The following is a 19,727-nucleotide window of genomic DNA, read 5'->3' as shown; positions in this document are numbered from 1 at the left end:
TGTTTTGCTGAAGAAATGTGGTTTCCTATGCACGTGGATGTCAACGTGCCTATAGACGCGTGGGAGAACGTTATGCACTGGCATATGTCTTAGAGAGGAATCGCTTTGGTGGTGATTCCGTGATGATTTGGGGTAGAATAACAGCATGCCAAAGAGCTCCTTTGGTGATTGTTCAGGGCAGCTTTACTGGTGTGGGCTTCAGGGATCAGATTCTTCGACCCGTGGCAATTCCTTTTCGGCAACATCATGACCCTGGGTTAACCTTCCAACAGGACAAACCCCAGGGTCATACGACAAGGGTTGCTATTGCAACACTACAACGTTGACTTTCTGCCTTGGCCTGCAAATTCACTGGATCTCTCTCCGAAAGAGCATGTTTTGGACGAGATGAATCGACGTCTACGCCGTTTTCCTCAACCACCAGATAACGTCCTTGATCTTGCAACAGAACTTGAGAGAATCTGGCGTGACATCCCACAAACCGTCCTTGCACGTTTGATAGGCTCTATGCGTCATCGATGCACTGCTATTCTCAATGCTGATGGTGGACATACCGGTTATTGCGCTAGTGATATGGTCGTTTGACCCCTGTGCCACTTGTGGACTCGTAACGTCATTCCTTCAACACATCGTCAGTGCATCACGGACCTGTGTACACTGCATTCCTTCAACACATCGTCATTACATAAAGGACTTGTACATGCTTCATCACATCGCCAGTGCATCACTGGCGTGCGTACGCTACGTTCGTTCAACACATCGGCATTATCAATGATTTCATACATGGCGTTCCTTCATCACATCGCCAAAGCATCAAGGACATGCACACACTGCGTTCCTTCAACACATCGTCAATGCATCACTGACGTGTGTACTCTGCATTCCTTTCAACACATCACCAATACGCCCCGTAAAGGTTCAGTGTAGAATAGGCCTTCAGCAACCCATGCTTGCCAAAAAAGGAGCTTGTCGTAAGAGGCGACTAACGGGATCGCGTGGTCACTCTCGCTGACTTGGTTGACACATGTCATCGGTTTCCAGTTCCGCAGATCGATTCTCATGCTATTGATCAATGGATTGTCTGGTCCAGACTCGATTATTTACAGAACGCCGCCAAATAGCTGAAATATTGCTGACTGCGGCGTTCTGTAAATAAACTCACTCACTCATCGCCAATACGTCACTGACTTGTACACGCTACGTTCCTTCAACCCACCTTCAATTCATCAAGGCTTTTATACACGGCCTTTCTTCATGACATTGTCAATGCATAACGAACATGGATATATTACGTTCCTTCAACACTCGTCAGTGCGTCAAAGACATGTATACACTGTCTTCCTTCAACACATCGTCAATGCATCACGGACATGAACACACTAAGTTCCTTCATTAATCCTTAATACTAGTATATGACGGGTTTGTATACACACTATGTTCCTTCATAACACCATCCAAATTGAGCAACCTGTATGCCGTGGGTCGGTGTGGACGATTGTCTGGTGGTTTAGGGCAGTAGGAACCATTTTGCTCCTTTAGCTCAACACACCACTTCTGCTCTTACTTCACCTAGATGGGTGGTGGAACTGGCCCAGTTCTATCAATTGGCTGGTCACGCCAAACCCTGAGCTGCAACTATGAAATGCTCAAAACTTTATGAAACTGTCAATTTGATTTTTCATGCTTGGTCAAACTATTTTGATTCTGTAATTTCAAATGTATCATGTTATGTGTGGCAAAACACTGAAAGATTTTATCTCCAATAATGATTTGTGTATATACAATGATGAATCAAGCACCTATCTGCATCCTGCCACTGGCACGTATTCATCTCTTGATTTGTCTATTGTAGGTTCTGACCTACTTAATGAATTTGATTGATCTGTTCATAATGACCTTTGTGGAAGGGATCATGTCCCAACTATTCTTTCAGGTATAACTCCATCTGATTCTTCATCGTATACAAGATAGAACTTTTCAAAAGCTAATTGGTCTTTATATCAAATTATTGTAAATCGAAACTGCAACCTAATTGTTTTCATGATATACCTGATCCTATTCAAACTTTTGCGGACATTTTAAATGAAATCGCTGATGAGTGTATACCAAAATCCTCTACGTCTCCACACGTACGAAAATCATGGTTTAATACAGATTGTAGACAAGCCAGAAAAGCTAGGAAAAAGGCAGAACATTATTTCCGCTGTCATCCAACTGTCCATAATTTGAACAAATTCAAAATACTCAATGCAAAGGCACGTCGTACCTTCAAACAAAACAAACGACAATCTTGGAGAAATTATGTCTCCAAACTGAATTCACGCACGTCAATGTCCAAGGTCTGGAACATGGTTCAAAGAATTAAAGGCAAAGGATCGAAATCTGCTGCTCACCATCTTAAAGATGGTGATAATTTCATTACTGATAACTCTAAAATTGCAAGTAAAATTGGAGAATCTCTCGCCAAAAATTCATCATCCACAAATTATGTTCCTTACAGATTTTGCAGAGTTTTGCAGATATCAGAAACAACAGGAAAAGACAAAACTTAATTTCGACTCATATAATGGTGAAGATTATAATGAAGTGTTTTCATTACATGAGTTGCATACTGCTCTTGAGCAAGCTCGTGACACTGCAACTGGTGATGATAATATCCTTTACCAGCTTTTGAAACACTTACCTGAACCATGTCTGATGACACTTTTAGGTATATTCGATCAAATATGGATTTCTGGCGAGTTTCCTCCTTCATGGCGTAATGCCATTGTAATCCCAAAGCCTGGTAGGGATCATACAGATCCGTCAAATTACAGGTCGATATCTCTAACTAGCTGTGTCTGTAAAACCATGGAACGTATGGTGAATAACAGATTAACTTGGTAACTTGAAACCAATAACTTTATAACAAATATTCAATGTGGTTTCATGAAAAAATCGTAGTATCATTGATCATCTGGTACGATTAGAATCCTTAGTTAAAAATGCTTTCGTAAATAGACATTATGCAGTATCGATCTTCTTTGATCTCGAGAAAGCATAAGATACAACCTGGAAACATGGCATTTTAAAGGATTTGCATGACTTTGGTTTAAGGGGTCGTTTACCTCTTTATATATCACAGTTTTTAAAAAAAGGCAATTTCAAGTCCGAGTGGGTTCAACTCTGTCTGATTATTACAATCAAGATCAGGGTGTCCCACAAGACAGTGTTTTGTCTGTAACACTTTTTAGTATCAAGATAAACAGTTTATTCAAGGTTTTAAATGATTCCATTGATGGATCACTTTTTGTGGATGATTTTGATATTTCCTGTCGTGGTAAAAACATGGATACTATTGAACGGCAATTACAGTTGTGTTTAAATAAAATAAATAAATGGTGCCTTGAAAACGGCTTTAAATTTTCTAAATCCAAAACTAATTGTATATATTTTTGTGGAAAATATAAGTCGCATGAAGACCCTCAACTATCTGTAAATGGCACTCCCATCAACGTTGTAAAAGAGGCCAAGTTCTTGGGTTTAATTTTCGATTCTCATTTAACCTTCTTACCACACATTAAATCCCTTAAAGCCAAATGCCTGAAGGCACTCGATTTGTTGAAAGTTGTTTCCAACTCAAAGTGGGGAGGAGATCAAGCTACTCTCCTACATCTACACAGACCACTTGTCCGCTCAAGACTTGATTATGGCTCCGTCGTATATGGTTTAGCCTGTATAAGCAGCTTTAAAATTATTGATTCTGTCCACCACCAAGGCCTAAGACTTTGTCTTGGTTCCTTTAGACCCTCTCCAATCGACAGTCTTTATGTCGAAGCTGATGTGCCTTCCCTCAGCCAACGCCATATAAAACTATCTTTACAATACATCACAAAATTAGCTTCTAATGAGTCTAATCCTGCATTTAATTGTGGTTTTAATCCTTTTTATGAGGATTTGTATAACAAAAAGTCTTCCCTCGTTCCCCTCTTGGGCTCAGAATTAAGCCATTTCTTGCCGCTCCCGGCAATGAGCTGAGCTCATTCCGGACTTCTTTCTTCTCCTCCTTGGCAATTGGTTAGGCCACATGTTGACTTAACATGAACTACATTTAAAAAAATCAGAAACTAATGAATTACAACGTAAACAAGAATAAAATCAATTAATACATAAATATAGCAATTATAAATCCTTATTTACAGATGGGTCCAAGGACGGTGGCGCTGTGGCTTGTGCCACTGTCATTGGATCCAAACCAATATCTTCTAGAGTACCAGACAACAGTTCTATTTTTACAGCTGAGGCTAACGCCATATTAACGGCTCTTAAACGTGTTCAAAGACACCCTAAACATAAACAGTATATAATCCATTCCGACTCTCTTTCTTGCCTCCAGGCTATTAAAAATATTTCTTGTAAACATCCACTTTTAATTGAAATGATTGAATTGTATAATAATCTTGGTATTGGCCAATGCGACGTCGTCTTCTGTTGGTTACCCAGCCATGTAGGCATTTCTTATTCCATACACTGATTATAAAGCTACCATTAGATCGTATATCCGTGATCTGATGCAGAAGAAGTGGGACACCCAAGTAGGTATCAATAAACTACATGAAATAAAACCCTACATTGGTTATACCTACTTGGGTTGTCAGTCCAGATTTGAAGAGGTCATCATGCGTATTGGTCATACAAGATATACCCATAACTACCTGTTAAAAGGTGAGGATCCTCCGTTTTGTATCCCTTGTGATGAGAGAGTCACGGTCTCCATCCTGTTGAAGTCTCCATCACAAGGTATAAATATTTCAATGTCAAAACTGCCAAGGATCCTTTTGCCACTGTTAGTTCTCAATTAATTATTGTTTTTTTTAAAGAAATTTGATTTTTTGGTTGAAGTTTGAGTAAAAGTAAAATGTTCTCTAAATAGATATTTTAATGATTGGTAGTTTAGATTGGTAACTTGAATTGTTAGTGGCTGTACCCTCAAAGGGGGTTGAAGTATCGTAAAATTATTGTCCTCCTGAGAGGGTACGTAAGTCCCGAAACGTTCAAAGTCAATGTAAACTTATCAGGATTTTTAACCGTAGTACATCTTTTAGTTTACTTTTGGCTAAACCTTCCTACACACGCCAGCGGCTGAGGATGGTGTAAATCCAGCTAGGGTCCATGCAAGTAGCAAAGGTACTGTAAGTCCCCATGGTCCCTAGTGTGGTGATCTACCTTCAGTTACTGGCGATCAGTAGCCTGTTTTTATATTGTATTGTCCACATAGTGACAATCTTTATTTTTCCTCGTTAGTTTTAATGCTACTTGTGATATTCTAGTTGTTTTACTGTCCTTCGTCGACAGGTTTTTATAGTAGACATATATTTAATTTCAGTATTAAATGTTCTCTCTGTAACGATAAATCTTAACTCACTCACTCACTCACTCACTCACTCACTCATTCACTCATAACACCATCAATACATCACGGACATGTATACACTAATAGCTTTGCTACGTCATCAATACGTCACAGACTTGAACACACTACGTTCCTTTATCATATCATCAGTGCATCACAGACTTGTATACTCTACGTTTCTTCATTACATCGTCAATACATCGATGACTTGTGAACAGCACGTTTTTTCAAGGCATCATCAATACATCAGGGACTTGTACACACTACATTCCTTTAGTACTATAAAGAGTTGTAAACTCTATATGCTAGCATAAGTCAGTTAGCTTAATCCAAGAGGGATGAATGAAGTCATGCAGTCTCAGTGGTACGGTTTCGATGCAACTCATAATCACGAGCTTGGTACCGACAGAGCTTTTAGCAATATGCCAATCATGCCGTCACGTATGATTGTTGAGGTTAAACACAAACTAATTCTCCAAACTGGTTAATGACCAAGTCGTCAGCTACGTCCTGCCAATTAACAGAATATAACTTTTCAACCAGCCGCCTCCACCTGTCTGCAAACAGACAGCAATGTTAAAACCTTCGACGATAATTATTAGTAACATCGACGTATGTTGCCATGTGAGTTGTCAAATTGCTTCATAAAAGTCCATATATTTCGACTGACCTGTTAATCGTTCACGCATTGAACAATGATATTCAATGGAGGCATGCCAAACATAGTTTGAAAACGCAGTTTCTTTCCTCGTGCTAATATCACGAGTTAACGTAAAATGATGCAAGTTCTGAATCTCTTCCATTTTCATATATATCGTTAGAATGTACGACCTGACAATCGGCATGTTATTAATGGCTTGGAAGGCTTAATACTACGATATCAACCGCAAGTATCCGATTCCACGGTGATGCAGGGAGAACATCAAGGTCATCGGTATCTTACGTCATCTATTACTCAGTGCCATGTAACCCCCATCCCTCACCCCTACCCATTAACGCTCGGCGATTATCAAACAAATAATGAAACACTTTCAATTATATGTGTCAATATATCAATAAACAAAGGCATACGTGTGTCGTTTGACATAATTTAAATGATATCATTGATCAAAACATATACGTTACATGTCATTTTTCAGGCATTCCTTCCGCAAGGAATTCGCTATAAAGCAAAATAAAGATCAAGTACATTTGCCTCCTTTGAAGACTAGAAAGAAATTAATTACTTGGTCTATTTTTGCTACATGCAATTAAGCAGATGTTCTGCTCAATGCTTAATTATTACGATCAGTGATATACCAGTAGCCTGATTTCGGGAATGGTGTCTACGATATCAACGATAATTTGCGATATGAACCATAGAAAGTTTTTAAAATGTCTCCAAAGTTGACATTCATATAGAACTCTGGCAAATTATTTGACCCGTAATATCTAAAGCGTTTCTGTTTTTCTTTCTTCACGATCACTATGGAGAATACTTAGTTTCACGTGTCTATTGTGTCACTATTCATCAGACGAAGACGTGAAAATGTCTGATATTAAATCAATAGTATATATGATTATGGAACGGGTTGTGTCACTCTTATTTTCATAGAGACATCTGCCAGTACATGACACAAGGTCCGTGCTCATCGGGCGGTACATACCTGTCCATTAGACTCCAGATGTTGACCTGTCTAGACAAGTACCATGTGGCGTTATATATCGTTTAAACCTGATACTGTAGAGTGCATCTATTTGGCTAGAGTATGAAAGATGGTTTTGTTTATGAGTTCAACTCAAAATCCGAAGCACTTGAAGCGAATATGAGACAATATGACTCAAGATGAAAATTATACTAAAAATAACACCGAACAAACAAATAGGCTGTACGGGTGACACGGACATGAAAAGCTATATTTGCACTTTTCATTACATTATATATGAATTTCTTCTTCCGCGACTGAAATCTGTTGAATGAGAAGGGAAGACAAGTGTTTGCGGCTTTCTTTGCAGGTGCATAAAATTTACATGGCCTTCAGACGCTCTCAAAGAGCCAAGTAGGCGTACCGAAAGCAACATGAAGAATGTATAAACATTCTCTATGCAATTAATTCAGATATAAAAGCAATACATTTTCACAACATATTTCAATAGCCGCTTAAAAACCTCGATCTTAAGCGTCCCATGTTGGGCATACAGAAAATGCATAACATGAGACTTCCATTGACGATTTACGGAGAGCTAATAATTATGAGGTTACCACTGTCAATAGGAAGTCATAAATACTTGCCCTGCTGTGTCTGTTTCTGCTGGTCACTGCGTGGTACCATATACCGTAAGACGTGTTGCAATCGATCCCACTCTGGAATATAACCAATTGCATGCAGACTTACATAACGGCACAACAAGCACTGGGTATATAAAGGGGTAGAATATAAGAGAGGGCAGTTAGTTTCCATCAGCTACAGCAGAGTAAGAGAAACGAAGCTCTCCTCATAAACACTGGGTTTGTATATTCAACACTTATGACGCTGATTTTGACAAGATCTTAGTATGGTTCATCATCTCCTCGAGCAGTATTTAGAAAAAAATACTTATATTACGACATGTTAGTCTATTGCGGGTGATATAAGTCTTAGAAGAGACCTCCTCTTTGAAACGCATTAGTGAGTGGACCTTATGAGCTATGTTCATGTATGGAGAGGTAACAATACAAAGCATAGGTGGGGCTTACAATTCCTGTTTTGGTGCGTATGCGTGAATGTGTGTGTGCATGCGTGGGTGCGCTCGTGTGTATGCTTTGTAATACCACTTGCCTTAACTGACTACTACCAACTGATTTTGTTTGTGTGGTGGTTAACATAGCTGTTAGTACATTGAAGACAATGCAGAATGTGTGCAGCTAATACAGTTTAATGTACTTCGTTAATGACACATCCAGTAATGGAATCGGAATGGTTGCATTAATTTACCTTCAAACGAATAGCCAGTAAAATGTGGTCATGATAATTATTTCCTCAGACCTGATCGACTGCAGTCTTTCTTGATTTCGCCGTATTATAAATCACGTCAACATGGCTTCATACGACCCTGCCGATCCCGAGATGCAATATCTTGCTGTAGACCGCAAGAAGCTGATGAAGGAGCAGAATCAGTCATTTGACGCCAAGAAATCTTGCTGGGCGCCCGATGAGGAGCAGGGATTTGTTGCCGCTGAAATACAGAGTACACAAGGCGATGATGTCACAGTCCTTCTTGTTGACTCCCAGCAGGTGCGTTCATCTAAAACCGCTATTTTTTTCTTTCATAAACATGCTCTTCTGAATATGTGCATGAGCTTTATTATACAATGCACTGTTATCTCGCTTGTTTGAAGAGGTTACTAAAGGAAAATATCTTTTTTCTTCAGACGAAGACGTTTAAGAAGGACGACGTCCAGTCGATGAACCCTCCGAAATATGAAAAGATCGAGGACATCGCGAACATGACCTTCCTGAATGAATCCTGTGTTCTGTACAACTTGAGAGCCAGATACACGTCTGGATTGATCTATGTGAGTAACCCTCTATCAGACTGGCACGCTCTTACTCTAACATGGCACTAACATTGATACCAGATAATGAAGGGACTGTTATGTAATGATGGAACATAAAGTCATATGGCGTCATATGATTAATATACGAATTCTGATGCATTTGATTATACAAATGTGAGACATTGAACGAGGCACCAAAGAGGAACCTCACTGAACTTTCACATTTTACAGACCTATTCTGGCCTGTTCTGTATCGCCATCAACCCCTACCGCCGTCTCCCCATCTACACCCCGTCCATCGTGGCCAAGTACAGAGGCAAGAGGAAGACCGAGATGCCCCCTCACTTGTTCTCCATCTCTGACAACGCCTACCAGTTCATGGTACAAGGTAATCACTGTTCAAATAAACAGATAACAACAGTTAACCATTAACGAGCGTTCACTCTTGGAAATATTCTCACACTGTTATATACGGTTATGAAATTGATCAGTTTATTAGTATTAGTGGATTTGTATTGATTTTGTATTGCGCTTTTGATATTATGCTCCAAGCGCAGGATAAAACGCATCCTTATCGTAGACGCCATGACCCAGACCCTCAAACCGCTCGTGCTCGCCTTGTAGTCCCCGCTTGCTGTGCCAGGACCCGCTGGATGTTGGGTGACATAATATGTTCTTCCCCTTGCCTCCCCATGTTGACAAATAATAACAATATTTGAATGGTCTGTTAGACTAGAATTATTATGCAACTGTGAAATTAGAGAAGGATAATAAACAGTACTTCTTTTACGAATAAGTGAAACAAAATATTACATTTTTGTATTACAGATCGTGAGAATCAGTCGATGCTAATTACGTAAGTATATGCATTACGAATTTGTATCACAAACGTCTATAACCACGATAACAGTGTATATCCCGTCGAAAAGTATGGTTTATGGTATAATTTGATGTTCGAATGAACCAATACAAGATCGAAAAGATACACTTACCAAGTGTTTTATGTTACGAAGTGGCGAGTCTGGAGCGGGAAAGACTGAGAACACCAAGAAGGTCATCGCCTACTTCGCCTTTGTCGCTGCTGCGTCTAAGGGAGAAGGGGAACAAGAGGAAACAAAGGTACAGTGACATGGATACAATGGTACAGTGATATTGTGACACAAATGTACATAAATGATGTAAATAGTCAAGACTTTTATTTCAAGATTACACAAGGTATCATAATTTCTTGCAGGGTTCCCTCGAAGATCAGATCGTACAGGCTAACCCTGTTCTTGAGGCCTACGGTAACGCCAAGACGTCCCGTAACAACAACTCCTCCAGATTCGTAAGTTTTCGTCATGTGATAATTTTCACGTTAAAACATGCACAGGCCATATCAAAGTATTTTAAACAGAGTGATTCTTACCCCTCACCACTAATTGTCCTGCGTCCAAAGTTGTTGAGACAACATTTAGTTTCATCAGTTTTCATCCTGACTCTGAACGTCAGAACGACTTTGAAAGCAGTTTGCTGAGTAACGTTCCGATTCTTTCAGGGTAAATTTGTTCGGATTCACTTCGCGTCTTCCGGAAAAATTGCGGGTGCCGACATTGAAACATGTGAGTAACCTGTTATCTGACTCTCTCTTTTACAGATGTTTTGACTCTGAATGATTCTGTAAATTAGGTATCTAATACAGCGATTAAATAGTCCTTAAAAGATAATTTATTGTTTGGCTCTGTATCCATTCCTTGTATTTTGTAACAGATTTGTTGGAGAAATCTCGTGTCACCTACCAGCAATCTGTTGAGAGGAACTATCACATCTTTTACCAGATGTTGTCTGGAGCGTTACCATCAGTTTCGGGTACGTATATGACGCAGCGAAACAGTAACATAATCTCAAAGAGTTGATAAACGATCAAAATATTTAGAACATTTACGGAGGTAATATGAAGCTCTATATTTTTACAGAACATTTACCAGTGATTACCATAACGCCATGATTCTGGCAATAGCAATTGGAAACATGGAGCGCCTGTGTATTTTACAGTATATTTACATTTCAGAGAAGATATTGGCAAATCCCGATGCTGGTTTGTTCTCCTTCATCAACCAAGGAGTACTGACGGTCAACGGCATCGACGATGTTGAGGAAATGAAGATGACAGACGTAATAATTTCAGTTTCTATCAAATTGTTACGATAGAAATATCGTCACAGTCGATTAGTCGATTCCATTGAGTATGCATAGTGAGTTGAGGGTTTCAAATCGATATAATGACCCTGACAGAAATGTTTCCGGTAACACATACATATGCACACACATAAACATACACATCAAGGAACTAGTAATGTTCAAACACATTTTCTGTCTCAAATATTTAATGATATATTGTCAAGCGTCAAATATTGGAATTGCCTTTTGTCGGATTGAAAGTCAATTAAAAAGACTTAATTCAGATCCTTAAAGAACATTTCATTTTGCAACCTATTTATTATGTTATCATCGTAGAGAAGGTTATCCTTGGACACAAAACTGTCATTTTCCTCTGTTCAATCTCGACTGACGTGATCAGTTGGTGGGGCTCTCTGACTTGGTTGAAACACACTGTTGATCACTGGAATGTCTGGTCCAGACTTGATTATTTACAGACCACCGCTGGTATTTTTGAGTGCGGTGTAAAACAGAACTCACTCACGCTGTTCAATTTAGTACTTTCCCATCTAAACGGTCAGAATTCTGATTACAGGCAGCCTTTGATGTACTGGGCTTCACTGAAGAGGAGAAAGGCAGCGCCTACAAGTGTACAGGATCTATTCTCCACATGGGTGAGATGCAGTTCAAGCAGAAGGGTGAACAGGCTGAGCCTGATGGAACTGCTGAAGCTGAGAAGGTTTCCTTCTTGTTGGGGGTCAATAACGGTGACTTCCTGAAGGCTCTGTGTAAACCCAAGATCAAGGTGGCCATGGATTACGTCACGCAAGGACGAACAAAGGATCAGGTTCTCTACTCCATAGGTGCTTTGGCCAAGTCCCTCTACGATCGTCTCTTCAACTGGTTGGTGAAGAGAGTCAACCATTCCCTGGACACCAAGAAACCAAGACAGTTCTTCATTGGTGTTCTGGATATTGCAGGCTTTGAGATCTTTGATGTAAGCAGCTATTTATTATGAAATAGCATATCCGAAGCAAAGATTTATATCATTTATCGTCTCCGTTGTATCTAATCAGGAATCGAAGACAATCCTAACCAGTAACAATGCTACAAATTAATTTCACTTTCAGTTCAACAGCTTCGAACAGCTGTGTATCAACTACACCAATGAGCGCCTGCAGCAGTTCTTCAATCACCACATGTTTGTGCTGGAGCAGGAAGAATACAAGAAGGAAGGCATTGTCTGGGAGTTCATTGACTTTGGCATGGACTTGCAGGCCTGCATTGAGCTCATTGAGAAGGTAGGCACTTCATGCAGTGGTCCAATGCCTTCAGCACATGTTTCATGCCTTTATCACATATATACAGATATACATCATTGAAAGAAGTTACATCCGTTGTTCCTGTTGAATTCTTTTTGAACGTTAATTGAATTATTGTCTACATTGTAGCCTCTTGGCATCCTGTCAATCTTGGAAGAAGAGTGCATGTTTCCTAAAGCATCAGACAAGACCTTCAAGGACAAACTAACTGAGAACCACATGGGCAAATCTCCAAACTTCCTTAAGCCAAACAAGTCAATGAAGGGTGGCCAACACGGCGACTTCGCCCTGAAGCACTACGCTGGAACAGTTCCCTACAACATTGGAGGTTGGCTGGAGAAGAACAAAGACCCTGTCAACGAGACCATTGTGGACCTCCTGAAACAGTCTAAAGAACCTCTAGTCCAGTTGCTCTTTTCACCACCCGCAGGAGGTTCGTTGTCAGATATCTTCAAAACTATAATATTTCCCGATGTTCCCGACATTGAGTTTCACAGAATGACAGAATATTTGGAGCAATGTTATTTTGTAAGAATATTGATCTTTCAGACGCCCCAGAGGCCGGTGGTAAGAAAAAGAAGAAGAGCTCTGCCTTCCAGACAATTTCTGCTACCCACAGGGTATGTTATAAGCATGATTAGATAGTGCATCTTGAATTTGTGTGTTCTTGAACCGGCTAGATTGTAATTATGAAACGAGAAACAACGTACACCTTCGGTATTCGATAAAGCAATGAAGGATATATCCTTTAGGGATATGTATATGCTCTTGACATATACGCGTTATAATTCGATGTATTTTTACATTCAGGAGTCTCTGAACAAGTTGATGAAAAATCTATACTCAACACATCCCCATTTCGTGCGCTGCATCATTCCAAACGAGACCAAAACACCAGGTATGGAGCTTTTGTGGTATACTTACACTGGCATGACACATTAGCCAACGTTCCAAGTTAATGGTGCATTCCTTTCGGTATGAAATCTTTTTAACTTACGTGTATGTGTGTCTGATTTAGGTCTGATTGATGCTGGCCTTGTGCTGCACCAGCTTCAGTGTAACGGTGTCCTGGAGGGTATCCGTATCTGCAGGAAGGGGTTCCCTAGCAGAATCATCTACTCTGAATTCAAGCAGAGGTGTGTAAAGCAATATTTCATTTTGACTGAAATTATCTCTGTTTAAACAATCCCAACAAGTGTCTAACAATGCCTGCTACAAAATACCTTATCAGCTATTTCTCTCTCTCTTTTCATTGTTGTTATTGTGAAATTGACGTAATAAATAAGAAAGCCTGACGATAGATTGTTTGCTTTTTTATCCAGATACTCGATCCTGGCTCCAAACGCTATCCCTGAAGGATTTGTTGAGGGCAAGGTAGTATCTGGTAAGATTCTGGAAGCATTGGAACTTGCCCAGGATGAATACCGTCTAGGGAACACAAAGGTGTTCTTCAAAGCAGGTGTTCTCGGTTACCTGGAAGAAATACGCGATGAGCGTCTGTCTGTTATTGTGGCTTTGTTCCAAGCTCACATCCGTGGTTACTTGATGAGGAAATATTTGAAGAATCTTCACGACAAGAGGTGAGTTCATCGCGGTATTTTAAAGTATACAAATGACATTTTAGCATAGAGGTGAATGTACTACGTTTTTGCCTTTCACGCTCAAATACATTTTCAAAACGTAACTGCAGATGCGCTTAAATACCGGACTTAATTGCTGAAAGATATTGGTAAATCTTTCAGAGTTTCCTTAGAACTTATCCAAAAGAATATCCGTAAGTGGCTGGCCATGAGGAACTGGTGCTGGTGGAGATTCTACACCAAGGTCAAGCCACTCCTCAGTATTGCTGCTGCTGAGGACGAGATGAAGCAAAAGGAAGAGGCACTTGACAAAACAAAGGGTGAACTTGAGAAGGTGACACAGAGGTGCAAGGAGCTCGAAGAACAGAGCGTGACCTTAACAGAGGCCAAGAACAACTTGTTCTTACAGGTTCAAACCCAACAGGATACCATCGATGACTGTGAAGAGAGGATAGAGCAGCTCCTGAAGCAGAAGGAAGAAACCGATGTCCAAATGAAGGAACTGAATGATCGTGTATTGGAGGAAGAATCTAAAAATGCCGCGTTGACAGAAAAACAAAAACAGACGGACAAGGAAATCTGTGACCTCAAGACAAACGTGGAGTCTCTTGAAGGAACTGTATCAAAGGTATAAATCTCACTTTTTTCATCAAATATACATATTCGATAACAGACTTTACAATTTTGTAGCATTAAGACATGAATCATATTTCTCTATATCCACTACCTGTTACCATTACCTTTTGTTCAACAGTGTCAACATGACATCAAAACGAAGGATGGACAAATCAAAACACTCAGTGACGAAATGACCAAACTGAATGAGATGGTTACTAAGCTAACAAAGGGCAAGAAGGATATCGAGGATCAGCTTGTGAAGACTAAGACCTGTCTTGAAACGGAGGAGGACAAAAATGCCAATCTTAATAAACTGCGGCAGAAGCTTGAAGGTGCTATTGTTGAGGTAGGAATCTCAATTTGTAATCTTTCAATAATATGTTCGTAACAATATATTTTATGAGTAAAGACAGCTGATATATCCACAAACTGTAGTTTCTACTAGTCAGAATAATAAAAAAGCAGAATACTACAAAAGAATACTGTCTGTATTTGTTAGCTCGAGGATATGCTTGACCACGAAAAGAAGCTTCATTCTGATGTTGAGAAAGTCAAGAGAAAGTTAGAACAGGATCTGAAGGTTTCAAAGGACAACTGTGAAGATCTCGGTTGCATGAAGAGCGATCTTGAAGAAAATCTGAAGAAGTAAGTAAAAAATGATGGAAAGACAAAAACATTCACATTCAGATATATGCGGGAGTGAAGAAACTTTATTCATTCATGTAAAGTATTTATTGCTAACTCGCGTTCTCTGTTTTCCTCATCTGACTAAAATAAATATTTCTTTTCTTATTTAGGAAAGAAAAGGATATAAGTGCTCTTACCTCTGAACTCGAGGACTCCGAAACACATGGTATTCAACTTCAGAAGAAACTCAAGGATATGCAGGTAAATGTTGCACTCATGATATATTTGTGTGAACAATTCAGTCGGAAAAGAGTTAATATTGATCATAAAAGGTGGCGAAACAAGTACCGACGTTTTCGTGAATCAGTCAACAGTGAATACTTCTGAAAAGGAATTTTGAATTATATTCATATGATGTATATTCTTCCTTGACAGAATAATCTTGACGAATCTCAGGAACGACTGGAAACAGAGAGACAGACAAGATCTAAGGTGTGTTGAATGTTATGTACATGGCAGACCATCTGGAAGGATGTCTCGTAAACTGTTCCCATACTCACTCTTGTACACTATGAAATCAGGAAGCTTTGGTATTCGGCTTGTGAAACCGGATAGTCAAATATTTGTTTTATTTGAATAGCGTAGGATGATATTTATTCAAATCCCATACCAGATAGTCTGTGCGTTTTTGTCTCGTATAAGAGTTACATGACTATAAGGCTTACATCTGTATCATCACTAATAACGATGGTACATTAATGGCACACTCTAAGCACAAATAAACATCTATGATTGCTATTAATCGACTGATCAGTTAAATAGCTATTTTATATTGTTATCATACTGATAATACTGATAACAAGCAGTCACACAGTGAATTATGATGACAAAATGACCTTTTCTTCTATTAGGTGTCACGTATTGGTTCCCATGTTGAAACTATACAGTTACCTGGGAATCGTCCGTAAGAGAACTGTGTGTGAAACCAATAAACAACAATTGATTCTAAATTTGTCTACATTAACAAATCAACATAATAAATACCCCTCAGAAACAGTGATCCAATTTGCAACGGGGGCTAGGTGGGTTATGATCATCACACACAATGCTGGTCTTCTGGTGATTTGAGACGTGATGTAAGATCCGAGGCAATAGCCACCTCTTCTACACAAGAATCAGCCGCTAGAAAATTCTCTGAAGGTGGCGATAAGGTTGTGCGAAAGTTTAAATATAGCGTGGTCACTGATTTTACAGGTGCAATGAATGCCTGTTAAACATTGTTACACAGCGTATAACACGGCTTCATAACAATCACAACACTGGCAAATTCATACTACAGCGTGGGCTTGTGTTGTGATGTGATTAAAACAATGTGATACAGATCCAAACATCCTCAAGCTAAATGTGTTTATAGATTACTGTCATTTATTTCACAGGGCAGTCATGATATGTTGATGGCAATGTATGGTTTGTCTTACATATGACTGCATTTCAGGTTGAAAAACAAAGGACCCAGTTTGCCACGGAAATAGACACCATGTCTCAACATGTTGAAGAATGCAACGGCACCATTTCGTCATTGGTATGAACGTTTTTCTTTGAATACATGAAACTAATATTTATTATTTTACTTGTTATATATAACTGTTCTCTAAGTGTTTTATTCATCATCTCTTAACGGAACGTATCTGTGAAACCATTTGTGTCCACCTTCATATTGCATGAACACTGCCATGCACATTTGAACCACGTACTCATATACATGTCCGAATTGGTGGATAGCATTATAAATACAAATATATTCATCTTAAGACGGAAGTGATCAAGAAACGTGACACGGAGATTCAAAAGCTGAAGCACGACATGGAAGAGGCATCATCCCAGCATGAGTCTCAGATGGCCAGCTTCCGCAAGAAGCAGAAGGATGCCATGGTTGAGATGAGCAGTCAGATGGAACAACTTCAGAAGGTCAAACAAAGGTATTTCAACAATAGGAAATATCATTCATGTTGTTATCATGAACAGGTATCCACAAGTAGAAGAAACACGTTTAAATCTGCCATTTTATCAACATTTTGATAACAACTTTGTACCTGTTACGGTTGTTGTTGACGTATGCTGATTGCTGTGTTTAGAATTGGAATGAATATAACTAACGCACGAGAGGAAAATGAGATACGGGCAAACTACTGTCACACTGTAAAGGCAAGCTCAATAAGATATTTTTAAATTCTATTACAGGCTGGAGAAGGAGAAAACCCAACCTGAAGGCTGATGTTGATGAACTCCAGAACGAAGTGGAACACGCTAAGAAAAACAAGGTAAACACCAATGTCAGTGATGGTGGAATTAACATTTGTTGGACTTGAGGGCAGTTTTTAATTCTGTGATTTTTGTCAGGGATGTTCCGGTGTGATGTCCAAGCAGATGCAAACCCAGATGGCCGACCTCAATACCCAGCTCGAGGAAAGTGTTCAGCAGTTCAGTGAAATACAGATAGAGAAGAACAGACTGATGACAGAGTCTGCTGACCTTACCCGTCAGCTGGAAGAAGCTGAACACAGAATTGGGAAACTTAGCAAGGACAAATCATGTCTTAGTGTCCAGTTGGAAGACATACGACGTACCTCTGATGATGAACAGAGGGTAAGTTTCTTAATTCACTATATGTGTGGTCAGCCATTGCCGTGTGAGCTATCTTTACAACTGTGTTCCCATCATCTCTCAAAATATCAGCTTAGCAAGAACAAATCATCTGTGTCTAGTTGGAAGATATTAGACGTACCTCTGATATCGAGCAGAGAGTAAGTTGTGAATAGTTTGAGTATAACATGGAAATCCAAATGCTAATGTCTCTGCAGTGATATGCATACATTCTTAAAAAGGTAGGATTAATTCAAACTCACTCACTCAATCTGTATACACAATAAACACGTACACGCGTTTTATAATCATGATAATGGGCACTGTGTTGTTTGAAGGCCCGTCAGCGTCTCCAGACGGAGATAAGGAACATGGCGACAGACTTGGTCAGTCTCAAGGAACAGCTTACTGAGGAACAGGAGTCCCGGGCAGCTCTACAGCGTCAGTTATCCAAGTCCAACCAGGAAATGCTCATGTGGAGGTCTAAATACGAGACAGAAGGCACTGTCATGGTCGAGGAGCTTGAGGAGGCAAGGTAAAGACACATATAAATATAGATATTTAAATAATAAGCCGTAAATGTAAAATAAACAAGTTGATGACATCCCATGTCGAAGGTCATAAAGTCTTATAGAAATGATTATTAACATGTATCGATTAAACCTTTGCAGACGCCGACTACAAGCCAAACTCACTGAAGCCGAACACAACCTGTCGGCTGCCATTGCCAAGGCCAGTTCTCTTGAAATCAGTAAAGCGAAACTGGTACGTGGAGCAAATGCATTAATACAGTTATGTACTTATTGGTGCAAAACAGTCTGAGAGGTGAATTGCAACATGCTTAATTAAGTGGTCTTACTTCAATATGTACATTCATACATGCCAATATCACATATACATTTGCACTGCTATTGAATATGTTCAACAGTTCAATTCAATGACAGTGAAATTTTACCAAGTTTAATTTCTTCTGTTTAAGGTTAGAGATCTTGAAGATGATCTTGCAAAGGAGCGGATGCGTCATGGCGAGTCTATCAAGAGTTATCGTCACTACGAGCGTTATGTGAAAGACATGGCCTACAAAGTGGATGAAGACAAGAAGACCATTGACCAGCTACAGGGTATCATTGACAAGCAGAGCGGCCAGATCAAGATGTACAAGTCACAGGTGACAGATGCGGTAAGTGTGTCTACCAATTTTATTTGTGAACATATGAGAAACAGAACGCATAACTGATTGATGGCTCAAATACATCGCTTACAATCTTCATGGCTCCACGAAACATAGAGCTAAAAGAAGCAGTGTAAATCCACTGACAGAAGCCCTCAATCAGCAGAGATCAAAGATGTCGCATAGATACATAGATGTCTCATAGACCAGAACAGTCAGTCCATCATCTGCAATTAATCCTACAAAAATACTGTTTCAACCCGCATTCACGGGGTTTCCCTCTGTAGTTTCAGTACCAACCAACTATATTTATTGGTCGTGTTCCTAATCCCTTTCATGAGCACCTGTGTATCGTTGTTGCTGATGGCAAAATTCTCATTAGACGCGTACTGATGTCTACCGTACTGCACGGCCTTACTTTCCTCTTGTTTCAAAATGGCAAAAGGATCTGAACAAGAACGTCGCACAACAACAGAATAAAGCGGTTGCCATATTTATAAAATAATTCACATGATTATATTTGTTTTGCAATCTCAACTTATCCGTTCGTCTCTGTACAGGAGGAGATGGCTGCCATGAACTTGAACAAATACCGCAAGGTGAAACAGGAGTTGGAGGATGCTGAGACAAGGGCCAGCAGGGCTGAAGAAACCATGGCGAATTACTGTAAGAGGACTCGCACTTACACCGCCTACTCCGACAACTCTTACTAGCTCCT

General features: G+C 39.7%; 1 pseudogene; it reads left to right on the top strand.

Annotated features, from left to right (window-relative positions):
- The first annotated feature begins 8,448 nt into the window (after nucleotides 1-8,448).
- Nucleotides 8,449-19,727, top strand: LOC137285259 (myosin heavy chain, striated muscle-like; annotated as a pseudogene).

The sequence above is a fragment of the Haliotis asinina genome, chromosome 5 (assembly GCF_037392515.1).
Source record: "Haliotis asinina isolate JCU_RB_2024 chromosome 5, JCU_Hal_asi_v2, whole genome shotgun sequence".
NCBI lineage: Eukaryota > Metazoa > Mollusca > Gastropoda > Lepetellida > Haliotidae > Haliotis > Haliotis asinina.
This window is presented reverse-complemented; position numbering and strand designations above follow the sequence as displayed.